We start from the raw sequence: 14,138 nt of genomic DNA on the forward strand, positions 1-14,138 counted from the left end.
GCGACCGCAGACCCGGCGTGCTCCGCGGGGAAGGGCTCGAAGGGCCCGGCCCAGCGCCGCGCTAGCATCTGCTTCAAGCAAGCGGCTTGGGGTTGCTGCCACCGTCGCCCCAAAGGTCTGGGCCAGGAGGCTGTCCCCCGACCTCTCACCGGAAGGAGGCACCCCGCGGAGTACTGCCCCCCCCTCCCCACTCCCGATCCTCAGCGGGCACCCGGCACACTGCGATCAGAAATGCGGCATCTGAAGCTAGAGAGACGGCTCAGCGGGTAAGAGCATAGGCTGCTCTCGTGGAGGACTTGGGCTTGATTCCCAGCGCCCGTCTGGTAGCTCACAACTGCAAACTCCAGTTCAGGGGCCCCAACGCCCCCTTCGGGTCTCCGAAGGCACTGCATGTATGTGGTGCACAAAATACACACACACACACATACACACACACACACACACACACACACACACACACACACACACACACACACACACACTTAGTGGACGCGGGGTTCGATTCCCAGCACCCTCACAGCAGCTCACAACTTGTATGTAACTCCAGGTCCAAAGGATCGTCGGACACCCTCACACAGAGTATATACAGGCAAAACATCAGTGCACATTTAATTAATAAATAAATAAATAAATAAATAAATAAATAAATCTTTCTTTAAAAGTTCCCTTTCCTTGGCCTCGAAGGCAGGTGTCTTTACCTAGTGAGCAGACTCACCGGCCCAGAGCAGGTGTCTTTTACATCCAGTAACGTCAGTTTATTGCAAGGAGGTGTGGTGATATATTGTGTACCCTAATAAACTTTGCCTGCAGATCAGAGGACAGAACAAGCCACTAGATTAAACATAGAGGCCAGGCAGTAGTGGCACACACCTTTAATCCTAGCACTCAGGAGGCAGAGATCCGACTGGATCTCTGTGAGTTCAAAGCCACCCTGGACTACATGAGATTGACTCAATCTAGGAGAGAAACAGAGCCAGGCAGTGGTGGCACACACCTTTAATCCCAGTATTTGGGAAGCACACAGGCCTTTAATCCCAGCAGTAGGAAGGTTGAGACAGGAAGTGACATGGCTGGGTGGAGAAATGTTTATAAGGTGTGAGAAGACAGGAACTAGAGCCCTTTTGTTAAAGGCTTTTCCGCAGGAGCGTCCCTTTCAGCTAGAGGCTTTCAGGCTGAGGAGTTCGTGAGGTAAGAGGTGGTAGCTGTGGCTTGTTCTGCTTCTTTGATCTCTCAGCTTTCACTCCAGTATCAGGCTCCAGGTTTTTTATTATAAAGACCATTTAGGAATTCATGTTACAGGGAGGGAGGACCATCGACTTAGCTATGGACATCTTGTGATTCCTGAGACCCACTCAAAAATCTAGTGGGCTGGAGAGATGGCTCCTCATTTAAGAGTATTCGATGATCTTCCAGAGGACTGGCGTTTGCTTCCCAGCACCCACCTGAAAAAAAAAAAAAAAGTTTGGGTAGGCTAAACAAAAGAAAGGAGTGTGAATATTTTTGCAGCATATGTTAACATCCATCGGACAGAGTGTCCTGTGGAGGATTTACTAGTCCAAACGAGCCTTTCAGTTCCTAGCCAGCCTCTGCTCTTAGGTACCCTCATGTTAGCACAGTAAGTTCATGGACTAGCCATGTTAGCAGATGCGGTTGCTGCCCACAAATCCAGCAGCAGGGACTGCTCTAGTTAGTGCATTGCTGGCAGCCATGGCACCCACAGGAACTAAGTAAAGATGATCACCCTTCCTGGCAGGGGCAGGGGTGGGTGTGGGTGGGAGGGTGGTGGCATTCCTCAACTGGATCAGCTAACCTTTGCCCCACAGTGGAAGAAAAGACATTGTTCCACCAGAAATGTTTCTTGATTTGTCTAATCATGCTCATTATTCTAGAACCAACGTTCTCAAAGGCTGGATTGCCTGAGGAGCACTTGAGGTGTTTGTAAGAAGTACATTTCCAGTCCTTACACAAACCTCCAAAGTCAGAATCTCTGTCGTGTCTAGGAATATGTATGTGTCATAGAAAGTTTTTTGGTAGTGGACATTGTTTTTTGTCTCCTCCAAAACTCAGGTGGAAAACCCCAATGTAGTCAACCTCTTGTGTTGTCCTTAGTAATCCCAGGATTCATGGCGTAAGAAAAGACTTTGTGGGCCAGGCAGTGGTGGCGCACGCCTTTAATCCCAGCACTTGGGAGGCAGAGCCAGGCGGATCTCTGTGAGTTCAAGGCCAGCCTGGTCTCCAAAGCGAGTTCCAGGAAAGGTGCAAAGCAACACAGAGAAACCCTGTCTCGAAAAACCAAAAAAAAAAAAAAAAAAAAAGAAAAGAAAAGAAAAGACTTTGTTCTTTGCAGTCCCCCTTGTGGTGATATATTGTGTACCCTAATAAACTTGCCCGAGGATCAGAGAAGCAAAGCAAGCCACTGCCAGGTCTCACCTCACCAACTTCACGCATCCTCTGACTGAAATCCTCTGAGTCCTCACCCGAAAGGGTCTCAGATGAACTGCCTTTAGTTCCTGTCTCTTCACGCCTTATATACCTTTCTGCCATTTTACTTCCTGGGATTAAAGGCCTGTGTGCTTCCCAAGCAAAGGCATGAGATCTCAAGTGCTGGAATTTAAAGGTGTGTGCCACCACTGCCTGACCTCTATGTTAATCAAGTGGCTGGCTCCGTCCCCTGATCCTCAGGCAAGCTTTATTAGGGTACACAATATAGCACCCCACTCTCTTCCCCCTTGAGATGGTTCAGCCGGAGTTCCTCACTAGATGGTGGTACCTTAAGCTGAAATTTCCCAGGTTCAAGAACTAAGCAAGCATCCATTCGTTATAAATTACCCAGCACAAGACAGACTAAGTTGTATTTCACTACACTACTTGATATCCTAACTGAATTTCTTCCAGAAAATACAAACTATACAGGAATAGACAGACTAAAAAAAATTCTGTTTATTGCTCTAAAGTCGATGGAACCTGGGAGAACGGAGCCTCAAAATGAGGCAGACTAAAGTCTCATGCAATAACTAACTTTATTCAGAGCATTAGACAATTCATACTCTGAGGGGGTAAGAAGAGTCACATGAGCCGGGTGGTGGTGGCGCATGCCTTTAATCCCAGCAATCGGGAGGCAGAGCCAGGTGGATCTCTGTGAGTTCAAGGCCAGCCTGGTCTACAAAGTGAGATCCAGGAAAGGCGCAAAACTACAGAGAAACCCTGTCTAAAAAAAAAAACAAAACAAAAAAACCAAGAAGAGTCACATGAGTAAAGTGTAGAATCACAAGGACAAGCTGCACCTGACAAAAATGTTTTTCCATAGAGGTATATAAACAATAGCCAGTTATAATGTAATCCGAAGTAAACTCACACCTCTCCTCTACGACTGAGAGGGGCATGAAAGCACATTCCAAGAACAATTCTGTGTTTTGAAGAAACCAAGGTTACAAAACTCTTGTCTTGTTTTCTCACAAGCACTCATTCTTGGACTGTGTTCTGACACCATGTCAGCAGGAGACACCCACTGCTTATGAACAAATAACAAAACCACATGTACATGGGGTCCTTGTGAGCCTGGCATTATGCTCCAGGTCAGTGTTCTCAACCTTCTGAATGCTGCGACCCTTTAATACAGTTCCTCATGTTGTGATCCCCAACCATAAGATTATTTCGTTGTACTTCGTAACTGTGATTTTGCTACTGTTATGAATCACAGTGTAAATATTTGATATACAGAATATCTGATGTGTGACCCACAAGAGGGTCGAGACCCACAGGTTGAGAACCACTGCTCTAGGCTCTGATGGAAACCAGAAGCATGAAGGTTAGCAATGGAGGAAAATAAACATATAAAAATGTTAGAACCAAAAAGATGTTCGAGTCCCTTCCTTTTGCAGATCTATCTGTCTGTCTATTCAGGGGTTAGTTCCACACTTGGCAGGTCCATCCAGTTGGGAAACATCGCCGGGGACAAGGTAAACAGGACTCTAAGAATCTGGAGAAGGTCATATGACTGAATGTCAGTAGCCAAGGCTGGCCCCTGTGATGAGATGAGACACATGGGACAGAATGTGGACTCGAGCATCCAGGGAACAGAGAGATGACGATCCCCAAGGTGTTGTCATCAAGGATGTCAGGAATAGCAACACCCTAAATCTGTCTCGTGCTTTATGAAGCTCTAACGTGTGAGCATCCCTCAGCTCATTCTTACACTACCCTAGACTGCTTTTCAGCTGTGGGTACTGTTGGAATGGTTACTCTACACTGGGCAAGTCCTGTGTAAAGACCCCAGGCTCATAGGTTAGGACAGTAGAAAGGGCCCGTGAGGTGGCTCATAGAGTAAAGGTGAGTTCAGTCTCCATAACCATGTAAAGATGGAAGGAGAAAACTGACTCAACAAAGCTGTCCGCTACAGTCCATGTGTACACCATGGCACATGCACCCCCTCCAACATGAAGCATGTGCATGTGTGTGCACACACAAACTGTCTGTCTACCATCTATCTATCTATCTATCTATCTATCTATCTATCTATCTATCTATCTATCTATCTATCTATCTAAATTAATTAATTCATATTAAAAAGGAACAGAGCCACCAGGTGGTGGTGGTGCATGCCTTTAATCCCAGCACTTGGGAGGCAGAAGCGGGCAGATCTTTGTGAGTTCGAGGCCAGCCTGGTCTACAGAGCGAGGTCCAAGACAGCCAGGACTGTTTCACAGAGAAACCCTGTCAAGAAAAACAAAACAAAAAACAACAACCACAAAAACAAACAAACAAACCAACAGAGCCTCCAGGAAACAGCCCAGGAGAAGAAAGCATTGTATCAGAGACATATGGCTGGGACTTGGGTACAGGAGAGCTGATGGTACGAACACAGCTATGCAGGAGGTCAAGGAGGATGGCGGGCACTGTAGTTGAGGACAGTCTCTTCATTTGTGACATTACCGTGTATCAATTGCATGGATAATAAGATGACCCCAGGAACCTTTGAAGATCGCAGAGCCGCCTTTAAGGAAGCACAGCTGATGATGACTGAAGCTGCCTGGAGGTAGCACTGCAGGTCCCAGGAAATGTGTGATGTGTCTGCAGCGACATCCTGACGGACAGAACCAAAGTAAACAGGTGAGACCTCCCTAACCAGGAAGAGTGCCTATGAGCATACTCCCTTCTGTTTCATTTTATTGATCATCTTTATTTCTTTTAATATTTTCTTTTTTTATTTATTTATTTATTTATTTATTTATTTATTTATTTATTTATTTATTTATTTATTTATTTATTATGTATGCAGTGTTCTGCCTGCAGGCTAGAAGAGGGCACCAGATCTCATTACAGATGGTTGTGAGCCACCATGTGGTTGCTGGGACTTGAACTCAGGACCTCTGTAAGAGCAGCCGGTGCTCTTAACCTCTGAGCCATTTCTCCGGCCCCTTCTTTTAATATTTTCATTTTTTAAAATTTAATTTTTATTTTTAAAGTAGCTTACAAAGTAATAGGTTTCCATAGGGGGTTATCTTTTTTGAATATTTTTAATTTATTCTTTAACAATTTCATACATGTTTACAAAATATCTCTATCATATCTAACTCAAATCCCTCCCTTCACTTCAGAACCTTCCAATACTTACCCCCTCCACCTTCATCTCCTTTTCTTTTTTATAAGTCCTTGAGTCTAATTAGTGCTCTTTACATATACGTGGGTGTGGGGCCATCCCCCTGAACAGGGGCAGCCTATGAAGATAGGTGACTTTTAGGACCACACTAAAACAAGATGAATTCTCATGGATTGCAAATATCTCCTCAGCTAGGATCGTCGCTTCATGGGCTTCCCTTCAATGCTGGGATGCTGATTGGCTTGATCTTGTTCAGGTCTTGGGCAGGTAACCCCAGCTGCTGGGAGGTCATGAGTACAATGACTGTGTCGTATCCAGAGGACATTTCGCAGTCCTCCACCTCTCCACCTTTTACATGTTTTCTGTTCCCCCTCCTATAATGTTCCCCAAACTTTGGGTTGTGTGGGCTGTTGGTGTATATTGTTCCCTTTAGGGCTGAACACTCAACAGTTAATTATCCTTAGCATTTTGACCACTTCCAAGTCTGCACTGGCAGCTGCTCACTGCACAGAGGCTTCTCTGACCGAGGTTGAGAGGAGCACTAGTCTATGGATACAATTATTTAGAAGGCACTTTGAAAACATGTCCATTTAACAACAACTACAAAACAACAATCGGTTCCCATCTAGGGCCTATAAACTCCTGAACCGTGTATTCTTTTCTGTTCACAACACCAGGCATACATTTCCTCCTCTGGAACAAACCTCAAATCCAATCAGAAAGTGACTTCTTAGCTCCCTGGCAGTCATGCCATAATTGCATGAACAAGTGTATCTTGCCTGGCAGGTTAGCATTGTAGCATTCATGGCCCGTTGTTGGGTGAATTCGCTGATCATTTTTTCTGCACCAGGGCCCTATTTCCACCAACATGAAGGCTAGCCAGCAGGGAAGAAGTTTCCATGTCAGTTCCTGACTGATTTCTCTGCGACCTGCCACCGAAGTGTTTTATGTCTTCAGCAATAATGTCTAGCTGTGGTGGGCAGCCGAGAGCAACAGAAGTAGTTTGTGTTGTTTGGGGGACCTCTGAGGACTTCCTGGTCAATAACTCACAGAGGGGCAATTTTTACCAGGCTCTGAGTAACTCATCTCTTCAGGGGAAAGCATTGCCCACCCATTAAGGGAACCTGTGTTCAATCTCCTAATATATATATATATTATTATATATGATATATGATTTATATATGATTTATATATATATATATATATATATATATATATATATATATGGATATGGTTTTTTCCAAGCAGGGTTTCTCTGTGTAGTTTTGGTGCCTGTCCTGGAACTCACTCTGTAGCCCAGGCTGGCCTCGAACTCACAGAGATCCGCCTGCCTCTGCCACCCGAGTGCTGGGATCAACAGCATGCACCACCACCGCCCGGCTATATCTTTTAATTAGCTTACAAATAGTGGGTTTCCATTAAGATTTTTTGGTGTATCCTAGTTTTGCCTAACCATCTCACCTCCTTCCCACCACTTGTCCCTGCTTAGATCTTGACTTGGAGTAGTTCTCATGCCCTTCACATGTGTTAACTATCCACTCCCCTTTGAGGTCTGTTTCCCTCCTCACTTTCATGTGTCCTTTCTGTTACCTGACCTTTACAGGTACTGTAGGTTAAACACACAAACCTGAAAAATTGTAGCTCAGATCCACATATGAGAGAAAGCATGTGATGTTTGTCTTTCTGGGTCTGAGCTATCTCATTTAGTATAATATTATCCAGTTCCATCGATTCCCCTCTAAATTTCTTTAAAAAGCATTTAAATCAGAATTTGAAACACGTCATTCCAAGATCTTCCAGCATCATTTAAAGTTTGTGTTTAATCTAAGGATCAAACTAATCTGTCGTTAGTCTTATGGGCCTGCCATAAAAATTTCTTTTAGATTTATTATTTTATGTTTATGAATGCTTTGCCTGCACACATGTATGTCTATCATGTGTACAGTTGCTGGATGCCGTGGATGGTTGTGAGGCGCCATGTGGGTTCTGGTAACTGAACCAGGGACCTCTGCAAGAGCAACTAGTGCTCTTAACCACTGAGCCGGCATCTCTCCAGCTCCCTGGACCTGCCCTTGTGTGTGATTTAGTGGGTTTCTCTTGCTGCTCCCAACAGACTTTCCCTGTTTTGGATATTTAGTGTTGGAATTACAATACTGTGAGGGGGGTTGTTTCTGTTTCCTGTCCTGAATGCCTCCTACATCTGGGTGGCACTTCTCTTCCTTGCTCTGGGGAATTTTATAGTATGATTCCTTTGAAAATATTTTCTATTGATTTAGAACAAGATTTTTCTTTCTCTATGTCCAGAACTTGTAGATTTGTTTTTGCGAGAGTGTCACGTGTATCTTAGAATTCCTTCTGATGCCTTCTTAACATCCATCCTCGTCTTTGCTTGATCGCTCCAGCCCCTTTACCTCCTCCTCAAGCTCAGAAAGTCCCTCTTGACACAGCCGAGAACTGGTGAAATGTCCCACAGAAATTTTTGTTAGACTTACCGGGTTTTTTTTAGTCCTGTTTTTCTTCAATATTTTTATGTCTTGTTGAATTTCTTCTTTCATTTGTTGTATTATCTTCCTTATTTCCTTCAGCTGCTTATGTGTTTCTTCATTGAGGAGGTTATTTCCTTCTTTCCTTCTATGAGCATGCTTACAATCATTCTTTAGAGTTCTCTGTCTGGGGTTTTATTTAACTCACTATCTAGATGCCATTATTGCAGTCTTAGCGATTTTTGGAGGAGTTATATTTTCTTGTCTTTCATATTAATTAAGTTACTGCATTGGGATTTATATACCTAGGGTTGTTTCTTTCCTTGAGATTTTAAAAACCAGTGGTACTTGTTATGTTCAACTGGAGTTGGATGAGCTGGGGTTGAAGTGTGTAGTTCAGAAAATAGTTCCATAGTCTAGGAGTTCAGGGCGCTTGGTGTGGACTCTATTTTATTTCCTGAATGAACAACAGTGGCAGGATGAGTGGATAGAGGGGCAAAGACTGTATGAGCCAGGGACCGCAGAGTGTTTTTCTGAATAGGAGGCAGAAAAAGGGTTAGAGAGGGAATTCAAATACATTCCTCAAAATACATGGCTATAGTATTTTATACACCTGGGGAGCAGGTTCTTCTAATCCTGTTGATGCATATATGTGTGTAAGATAAACTAAAATTGGCTTCAAAGATGAACGATGCTTTTCCATTTCTGTGTGAAATAAACCTATATGAAACATGAAAAAATTCTGGCTTGAGTAAATATGATTGTTTTATTTAAATGAAATAGCAAAATACATTTTAAAAGGTTTGTTTCAAAATGCTTACTTTATTTTATTATTTTGCCTGCATGTATGCCTGTGCATCATTTGTGTGCCTGGTACCCGTGGAGCCTGGAAGAGGGCATTGGATCCCCTGGCCCTGAGATAGTTACAGACAGTTGTGAGCTGCCATGTGGGTTCTGGGAATCAAACCCAGGTCCTCTGGGAGAGCAGGCAATGTTCTTAACCTCTGAGCTCTCTCTCTCCAGCCCCTCACAAATGCCTTAAGTATTCATGTTGATAGTTGGTTTTCTTTTCTTTTTCTTTCTGTGTGCATGGAAAATGTTTAGCATTTAATGAACCTCCCTGGGTGCCTTCAAGCCACCAGGAAACAGGCACCTCCAACACTTTCCACCATCTCCTCAGTTCCTCTGCTGAAGAATCTGGTTGTCTCGGTTGTGACAGGTTGCTCAGGGAGCTTTCTTTCCCTTCCCCAGAACTCTGGGGTAGCCAGATCGCACAACATGGACGATGAGAGCAGTTCCAGTCTTGTTTTTTTTTTTTTTTTTTCCTGCTCACTGCCCAGTGTCCACAGTTTATGCAGGTTGACAGTTAGGCAGGAGTTCTGGTTCCCCTTCAAGCCGTAAGGCCTCATACCAGCTCTCCCAGAGTCACCCGGATGATGGTGATTCGTGCCTCCAGCTGTCCGGAGGTCTCCCAGATGTTTGCGGTGCTAACTGATGCTGCTGTGGCTCATGTGGCCCTGAAGTTTCTGGGTCTCCCTCAGTCTGGATGGCTTGGTGGTGGCAAAGAGGAAAGAGAGAAACACTCCCAAGTCTAGCGGTAGCAGACTGATAACTGATTTTCTTAGCTTATTACAAAGTTCTTTATCTCTTCATTTACTTATTTTTTTAAGACAAGGTCTCCTTATGAAGCCCTGGCTGTCCTGGAGCTCACTATCTAGACCAGGCTGGCCTCGAACTCACCAAGATCTGCCTGCTTCCATCTCTTGAGTGCTGGGATTAAAGGTATGTACTACCATGCCTTGCTACAAAGTACTTTTAATTTTTATAAGTATTCCAATTTCCTCTAGTGATTATTTGTAACTTGGATTTATGCACTTCAAGACACGTACAGGCTTAAGTGTTGGTTCGCAGAACAAAACTTTGCAAAAGACAAGGATTCGATTTAGGAATGTAGATTATTCCCAAAGTTCCTAGGCCAGTGTTTTAACACTCAGAGTGGGAGATGAAGAAGGTACCAGCAGCAGCAATAAAGAGAAAATGAGTGAGGTTCTGCACCTCCAGGTGCAAGCTCAGCTCTCTTTTTGGGTAAGCTGTTTTAATGCACTATGCTTTAAATCAACCTTCCTCCTCCTCCTCCCCTTCTCCCCCTCCTCCCCCTCTCCTCCTCCGCCCCCCCCCCCCCCCCCCCCCCCCCCCCCGCTTCTCTGTCTTCCTCTCCTCTTTCTTTGTGTGTGGGAGATTTAATTAGGGCCTCATGCATACTAGGTACCTGCTCATCCACTGATCTGTACCCTAAGCCCTGAATTATAAATTTGTAATCGCCTTACAACATGAAGGCCCAAGCATGTGGTCTCTGTGTAAAGATGGGGTGAGCTGGAGCTGTAAGCACAGCACCATACTCCAAGGAGTTTCATCTCGGTTAGTATGATGGCTCAGTCAGTTTGCCTCCACAAGTTAAAGCCTGTACCGAAGCTGCAGACAGAGAAGGACTGATAAGGCAGGGGGGTTCTTCTTAGACACGGTCTGTCTATTGGTATGAAGCCGTTTGGTCCAGGCTAGTGTTGTAATCACCATCCTTCCTCAGACTCCTAAGTGCTCTGGTTATAGGTGCATGCTACCATGAGAAGGATCTTTAAGGCAGCTCCAGTGTCTCAGTCAAGATGTCTCTTTTATATGCTAGAAAAGGCCCTGTACTTTTCTTTCCCACTAGATAAAAGAAGGGAACCAAACAAAATAATAGCTTGACCGGTTAAAACTTGGGAGACTTGCAAATGTCCTGTAGCGTGGCTTCATTCTGCCATCTAGTGGGCAAGAAGAGAAAAGCCGGACCAGAGCAAAATTAGTTTATCACGATTTTGCTGATTGTCATTTACCAAGTGTTTTCTGGTTAGTGTAGTGGGGTGGCAATTCTTGGCTGTCAGCTTGACTCTATCTGGAATGAACTACAATCCGGAAATGGAGGGCACACTCATGATCCGGATCCTGAGGCTGGAAGACACACCTTTAATCTGGGCTACCCCTTCTGCGGGAAGCCTATGTACGGACTATGGAAGAAGGAAGGGATTGTTCGTTCTCACCCTGCTTGCCCTGACCTTGTCGGCACATCCATTCCTTCACTGGTGCTTCCGAGGATGAAGACAGTGGCAGCCAAGTCCCCCAATGGGAGGAGAAGCAGCACACCTAGTGTCTAGTGAGGCTTGGAGGACGGCTCATGCTCTTATTGCTGTTGACGGCGCTGGCCGGTGCCCCTCACCTCCCCCAGCTTCCGTGATGCGTCAGACACCGGCACGTGCACTTTGTGATCTTTTTACTGTCCAAACAGAGTGGTTCTCACCTTAGGAATAAGAACAGACCCCTATGACCTCCAGGGAAAAGCTCTACCATGCTCACCCCTGCATGGTGATTTTCACTGACTGGCTGCTGGACCCTCGGGAGTCCCTTTCCTTTCCTGCAGAAAATAGTTTCGCACCATTTTGTGGACACAGGAAAGGGAGAGCATCTGTGTAAGCAGAGCTGGAGGGGAGCAGGTGGGCCTATTGGTACCTTAGGATTTGAGCCTCGGCTTTTTGAGTGCAGGATCTAGAAATGCATCGAGATTCCTACCTACCCATTGGACTGTAAAGCTTATGTGGTTAATCTTGAAAACAATGGGAACAAGACTGCATTAGAACAGGCGTTTGGCTATTATGGAACACTCTGAAGTGTGTGGATTGCTGGAAACCAGCCCCCCCCCCCACGACTTTGTGTTCCTTGAGTTTGTGGATCCCCGAGATGCCCCGATGCTGTCTGCAAGCTAGATGGAGGAACACCATGTGGCTGCGGCGTTAGATCGGAACTGTCGAATGGCTGAAAAAAGACGTCGAAATCGTGGCCCACCTCCCTCTTGGGGTCGGTCCCCTCCAGGTGACTCCTGTAGGAGGAGTCCTCCACTTTGGGACAGTTCCTCAAAGAGAAGCTTCTCTCGAAGCCGGAGGAGGTCACTTTTGAGAGATAGGAGAAAAGAAAGGTCTCTGTCTCTGTGAGAGAAATTACAGGACGTCCGATCCTGCTCTAGATCTCCCGTGGCAGATCCAGGTCAAATGAAAGGAAGGAGAAGACCAGTTTGCACAGGAAATACAGGAGTGTGCACAGGAAATTCAAGTTTTGCATGAGATCTCACAGGCTTGGTGCATTTTAAAGATGTTTTAGCTGTTCAGTTTTGTTTCGTCTCTTGGAACAGTGGCACACACATAACAATGTAATTCTCTACGGTTTCAAGTGGGTTGTAGGAAGCATGTAATATCAAAAATCGTTACTCTACAATGCTCCCTTAAGCAAGGTTGAATTTGCTTTGAATGTTAGTTTTTCATAGACTGAAATAAACCTAGATCCTGCCCAGTTAAAGTGGGATGTGCTAATGATATAGAAAGAGCTGGCGGCAATTGATAAAGCTGTAGATTCTCTAGTAGCTAGGATTTGCTGTGGAGCTGTGTGTGAAACAAGAAGCAGTCTTTCAATATGTTCTAAAAACACAAGCAAACGGGTACAGGGTAGGAACAGCACCCAGAAGGCTTCAGAAGATATTCCTTACTGGTTGCTATATATGGGCGCACAGCTGTTTTTTTTTTTTTTTTTTTTGAGTAAAACTGAAATTTATTATATGCCACAGTCGTCCTACGGACCTCCATGCTATATATATATAGCCTCTATGGTTCTATGGGTTGTGGTCTGATTGTTCATTTTATATCTAGAATCCACCAATGAGTGAGTACATACCATAACTGTCTTTCTGGGTTTGGGTTACCTCACTCAGGATGATATTTTCTAGTTCCATCCATTTGCCTGCAAATTTCATGCTTTCATTGTTTTTCTCTGCTGAGTAGTACTCCATTGTGTATATGTACCACATTTTTTTCATCCATTCTTCCGTTGATGGGCATCTAGGTTGTTTTCAGGTTCTGGCTATTACAAATAGTGCTGCTATGAACATAGCTGAGCATGTATCTTTATGGTATGTATCAGCATTCTTTGGGTATATGCCCAAGAGTGGGATGGCTGGGTCTTGAGGTAGTTTGATTCCTAATTTTCTGAGAAACCGCCATACTGATTTCCATAGTGGTTGTACAAGTTTACATTCCCACCAACAGTGGAGGAGTGTTCCCTTTGCTCCACATCCTCTCCAACATTGGTTGTCATTGGTGTTTTTGATCTTAGCCATTCTAACAGGTGTAAGGTGGTATCTCAGAGTCGTTTTGATTTGCATTTCTCTGATGATTAAGGATGTTGAGCATTTCTTTAAATGTCTTTCAGCCATTTGTAGTTCTTGTTTTGTGAATTCTCTGTTTAGCTCTTTAGCCCATTTTTTAATTGGACTGTTCAGTGCTTTGATGTCTAGTTTCTTGAGTTCTTTATATATTGTGGAGATCAATCCTCTGTCAGATGTGGGGTTGGTGAAGATCTTTTCCCAATCTGTTGGCTGTCTTTTTGTCTTATTGACTGTGTCTTTTGCCCTGCAAAAGCTTCTCAGTTTTGAGAGGTCCCATTTATTAATGGTTGTGCTCAGGGTCTGTGCTGTCGGTGTTTTATTTAGGAAATGGTCTCCAGTGCCAATGCGTTCAAGAGTGTTTCCTATCTTCTTTTCTATTAAGTTTAGTGTAACTGGGTTTATGTTTAGGTCTTTGATCCACTTGGACTTGAGTTTTGTGCATGGTGACAGATATGGATCTATTTGTAATCTTTTACATATTGACATCCAGTTATGCCAGCACCATTTGTTGAAGATACTTTCTTTGTTCCATTGTATAGTTTTGGCTCCTTTGTCAAAAACCAGGTGTTCATATGTGCATGGATTAATGTCAGGGTCTTCAATTCGATTCCATTGGTCCGTATGTCGGTTTTTATACCAGTACCAAGCTGTTTTTATTACTATAGCTCTATAGTAGAGTTTGAGGTCCGGGATGGTGATGCCTCCAAGGGTTGCTTTATCGTATAGGATTCTTTTAGCTATCCTGGGTCTTTTGTTTTTCCATATAAAGTTGAGTATTTTTCTTTCCAAGTCTGTGAAGAATTGGCACAGC

At 44.4% G+C, this 14,138-nt stretch overlaps 1 long non-coding RNA gene and 1 pseudogene across 1 annotated transcript; both read left to right on the plus strand.

Moving 5' to 3' along the window:
* Positions 1-218: 218 nt before the first annotated feature.
* LOC143268096 (uncharacterized) lies at positions 219-11,095 on the plus strand. The gene is made up of 3 exons (XR_013043683.1): positions 219-266; positions 9,758-9,864; positions 10,974-11,095. It is a non-coding gene; the product is annotated as an uncharacterized LOC143268096 (long non-coding RNA).
* A 572-nt stretch (positions 11,096-11,667) lies between these two features.
* Positions 11,668-12,377, plus strand: LOC143268095 (serine/arginine-rich splicing factor 3 pseudogene; annotated as a pseudogene).
* The last annotated feature ends 1,761 nt before the right edge of the window (positions 12,378-14,138 follow it).

The sequence above is a fragment of the Peromyscus maniculatus genome, chromosome 12 (assembly GCF_049852395.1).
Source record: "Peromyscus maniculatus bairdii isolate BWxNUB_F1_BW_parent chromosome 12, HU_Pman_BW_mat_3.1, whole genome shotgun sequence".
NCBI lineage: Eukaryota > Metazoa > Chordata > Mammalia > Rodentia > Cricetidae > Peromyscus > Peromyscus maniculatus.